The sequence below is a fragment of the Gadus macrocephalus genome, chromosome 7 (assembly GCF_031168955.1).
Source record: "Gadus macrocephalus chromosome 7, ASM3116895v1".
Classification (NCBI taxonomy): domain Eukaryota; kingdom Metazoa; phylum Chordata; class Actinopteri; order Gadiformes; family Gadidae; genus Gadus; species Gadus macrocephalus.
The window spans coordinates 22,523,168-22,528,033 of record NC_082388.1 but is presented as its reverse complement, the minus strand read 5'-3'; the positions used below and the strand labels follow the sequence as shown (position 1 = coordinate 22,528,033).

At 42.9% G+C, this 4,866-nt stretch overlaps 1 long non-coding RNA gene across 1 annotated transcript in view; it reads right to left on the bottom strand.

The window, feature by feature from the left end:
- The window catches only part of LOC132460986 (uncharacterized), a 4,768-nt gene extending 4,400 nt beyond the window's left edge, over window positions 1-368 (bottom strand). Inside the window, exon 1 of the long non-coding RNA XR_009526493.1 lies at window positions 70-368. This is a non-coding gene — a long non-coding RNA (uncharacterized LOC132460986). The remainder of the gene's footprint in view (window positions 1-69) is intronic.
- Between the last annotated feature and the right edge of the window lie 4,498 nt (window positions 369-4,866).

The following is a 4,866-nucleotide window of genomic DNA, read 5'->3' as shown; positions in this document are numbered from 1 at the left end:
CTACAGAACATAACAAAGACAATCTGGGGCTTTCACAATGTTCTGTTTTATTACATGCATTAAACTTACTTTATCCATTGAATGTTTTGATGAGGTAAAACACTTTAAGCAAGTGTTTTATATATTTTTTGGATTGTCGAACTTGATGGACGCAGGCAAACCTGGCAAACGGACAAACAACCAACGGATCATGCAAGAGAAACACGATACGAATATACTTCGAGATGTCTGACTCATACAATCCACATACATTTGTGCATCGTTAACAACGACATATATATTCGATAATGTACAACGTTTGAGGTAAAATAGCAGTTGATATCGTTCCGTCAAAATCTGTTCAAAAGAGAGAGGTGGAAAGGTTATAGGTGTTGTTGGAACTGCAACGCATGCCATAGGAGGAGCAAGTCTGCCCCGTGTGGTTGGAGAGTGAACATGAATTACAAATAAATAAATCCTTTCCCATAGAATTTGTAGCTGGTCTATACATAAACGTACAGCCACTAATTGTTCTGTGAGTCACTGCAAGAGCAAATATAGCTTTTTTTTTCTAACCCTTTCTGCTAATCATTGAATCACAAGAATTATTTTTATTTTTCCAATTTGTCTGTTCCTACATTGCTTTTAATTCATAACAGACCGCTGTTGGACTTTTTTTTTAATCATCTGTGAATCCCTTCCCATGTAAAGAGAATATAGAGATAAAAACAAAACCGTAGTCATCTCGAAAGCAAAACTCAAAACAATGCTGTTTAACTTTTGCTAAAAAGTTAAACCGTTCCACCATCTCCTCCTCCTCCGCCCTCCGAAGGATCCCATAACCTGGCTCAACCCTCTTCTTGTGTAAACCTCCCTGCAGGGAGCTAAGCAAAACTGCAACTCTCACATCGACTCCCCGAATAAACAAGCATCGAGGCCCACGGCCAGCGTGTGTTATGATCCCGGGGAGCTAAACAGCATGTTCTCTGTGGAACTCATTTACAACAGAACGGATGGACACAAACAAATCAAGTTATGACCAACGCATTCGAAGGGTTTGGATAGGAATGTGGATTTTCGTCCAGTAGCAGAAAATGCGAAAGGAATTTGAAAATAGATTTTTTTTTTTTGTTGGAGTCCATATATATATAAAGACATTCTTGATCTTGTGGCTGCAGAAATCTGTGCAGGAATATGTTGTGTTGATTGTATCCCAAAGTACACAGCTACAACAGGACATACATGAAAATAACAAGATAACAAATAAACCAAATAAAAAGGCGAAGAATACATTTCTAAATAACTTCACTAAATACTTTACTAACTAACTCAACGATATGACTTTCCTAAATACTTGACTAAATACTTGACTATATGACTTTACTACATACTTTACTAAACAAATTTCACAAAACGAATACCCTTTTTACTTTACTTAAAGATTGCAGATCGATGTGTTCCCAAATTGTTCCCAGTTCCCATGACATCGGATGCTTGATCTGTGTTTTATCTGCCCGGGCCTGTTCTCCTCCCTCAGATCCACAGGTGAACAGGACATTAGGATCAGAAACACATAAAGGTTGCCTTGTTCTCCCAAACCCCCCCAAAATAAGCTCTGGAATCAAACAAACAGATTTTGGCCTGGGCTATAGCAATGCCATCGCCTACAGCAGTGGCACAGCTCTTCTAAGACTTCTACGCTGATAGGAAATTGCGCGAATGGGTCTGTAATGAGAAATGAGAACATTTCAGCCCCGGTTCTCCTATAAGCACTAGCAGAGCTTGGGCTGTGGACCACCTCAGCTCCACTGGGTCTATGGAGCCTCAGGGCCTACATAAGCCTCCCCTTCAGTCTCTAATTGCTTTAATGACCCTCATTATCTGCTGTGGTACATGTTGTGCAGAGGACGATGAATGGCCCCCATAGCACACGGAGACAGACTGAAACACAGGGGAGAGAGGGCGGGGAGGGGAAGAGGTGAAAGGGGGGTGGGGGGGGCATTAAGTGAAGAGAAGACGCGTCACGCTGTACGAGCGTGGGACACACGGGGACACATGGCCTTACGGTGTTTATTATGTTTTTATGGTTGTTCGACGTCCCGGGATGTTGTGGGGGTTCCTCCGTTGATTCCCAGGGCCCGCGGGAAGGTACCGAGGTAATCCGGTGGCATCTGAGATCCATATGGGCAGGGGAAGTCTAAACCACCCATGTAGCTCGCAGTAAAAAAAAAAGTGTTTGCAGAGCACGATTCTGCTTCATTATTGGGGGGGGGGGGGGGGGGGGGGGGGGGGGGGGGTAGCTGCAAGGCTCCAAAGGACACCAATTTAGTTTTTTTGCTTATAAAGGTCTGGGGGAGAAACAAAGTATGGCTACAATACCCGGGCCAGACCTTGGAGCAACTTCCCCGGCTAACTTTAGAGAGAGAGGGCAAACGTCTTAATCTGTTATTTTACCTCTCAGGAAACATGAACTCCTGTCTGAGCCGTTAACTGGTGGAGAGCAGTTGATGTGGAGGATAAACAAGGCCCATGTTAACAGAGCTCTCTAGTTCCATTTGTCAGGGTTTATTTACACTGAGCAACATGGGCTATGGCGAAGGCAGGGTCAGGCCTATGGATCACATTAGACGGACAGTTTGAAAATATACAAAGGACGACAGGACTTGTATCAACAGGGGCTTGTGTTTTCTGCCACGGACATCTCATTCGAATCGCCAGCCAGTGGCCGGTTGTGTGGAGCTGCCTTGTGCTCGCACAGGAAAAACGGACACAACTCCGGTGTATTCTAGGATTTTTTTTCTCCTGGCTGTGGCAATCACTGCATTTCCTTTCCACAATTCCATTTTAGTTAAAATTTATAAAAAATATATTTTTTAAAATATTTATTCAAAGTGGTGATCTCGACGATTTCTGTTTAAAATTCTGTTTAATCTCTCTATGGCGACACCTTGGCAATAAGCAGGATTGTTTTCCCAGAGATACAAACAGTGTAGCCACCAACACCGAGTTTGAACAATACTGCAATTGCAAGGGTCTTTCCTCATTGGACCATAGGCTCAATCACCATTGTGTTACCTCATCCACTGATAGATTGGGACCGAACAGAGATTTATTTCGATGAAGCTCTTCAACATTGTCACTTTAAGTCATTTTTCAAAGGATATGGAATAATGAAATATAACTCTTTAAGGAACAGCTACAGAGATGTGCAAGTATTCTTTAAAAGGCCCCTGAGGTTTGCTGGGCAGAAGAGCAGAGAGAGGAGATGCACGAAGGACTAAAATAGATCCAAATTGTGAGGATATGTTTGGTCAGGAAACCATTGCTAAAATAAGTATGAATATAAATTCCTTCAAGTTCAGTCTTTTAGTATTCAACACACTACGAAGGATAAGCGTAGCAATTACAACAACAACAAACGAAAATCAATTACCCACCAGCGAAGGGAAGAGGCTACAAATTAACATTGCATTCTTTTTTATTGAACTTTGAACAAAAGAAAACAAGACAGCAGGGAAGAGATAGGGGAGTAGAGCCACGCCCCCTGTGTGGAAGAATCCACAAGGCCTTTAAATAGAAGCACAGGCCCCAGAATGCTCAGCCTCCACACCAACCACCAGACTGCTATTGTGGTCTCTCTCTCTCTCTCTCTCTCTCTCTCTCTCTCTCTCTCTCTCTCTCTCTCTCTCTCTCTCTCTCTCTCTCTCTCTCTCCCTCTCTCTCCCTCTCTCTCTCTCTCTCCCTCTGTGAATCCCTCTCATTTCAGTCTTAATGACAGACGCTAGACTACGACACACACTCATTGCCTTCAGTGTGCAGACAATCAAATTATACCCTCAATAACAGCGACTGATAAACAACGCTGATATAAGCTTCAGTCACATTTGGTTTTCATTACATAGACATAAATGCATTCCCGTCAAACTAAGCACAGCCTCTTTTAATTCACTCAAATGAATACTTAAAAACAAAACGTTAAATGCTGTCATATTAGACCGGTGGAAGACGTTGTTGGGTTCTTGTCGCCACTCAAAGCCAGGACTATTTCAAGGCATGACATTCCTTCAGAAAGCCACTGGGACAAGGAGCAAGCCTCAAGGACAGTATCCACTATGGCTCTCTGTGTGGAGCTCCGCCGTGGCTTCCGTCTCCTTCTTATTTACCAGTCCGGCCGTCCCTGAGATTAATAAATAATCTCCATATTGAGCAGGTTCTTAACGTACATTTCTCTTATCTGTGGAATGCTTGAGATGGTTAGTTGAACACATTCATCTAAAGGCGTCTTGGGGGGGGACTGCACAGCAAGGTCAAAGATAAAGGGAGATTAGTGTGTTAGGCCTCTCAAGGTGGAATGCTGAAGGTAATGAGTAGGTCTGCTCCTATTAGGTGTATACCAAACTGGTTTTGTAGGTGAAGGTTCAACACCTTAATGCACTCTAATGTGGACCATTTTGCCTCCATGTGAAACACAGCACTTTACGCGCACATATACACGTACACACACCCTCACACACATGCAAGTCATTTCTCTCTTTCCCTCGCACACACGCATATATCGGTTGTCTTTATCTCCCCCCATCCTTCTCTCCTTCACACACACACACACACACACACACACACACACACACACACACACACACACACACACACACACACACACCATAACAATTTCACAACAAGGTCATGGGAGCGGGTCAACTCCCCAGGCAGTGATGTTGTGTGTTTTTAATAAGCACACAAACACTCAGTACACAATACAATATTTGTCTAAGTAGGATTGGGAACAGCGTTACGATAAGGAAAGTTAGATAAGTTCTGTCTATATAACGAGGTTTATGTACATAAACTTGCTTCTTTGGTGTGAATTATACAAAAGAAAACAATACC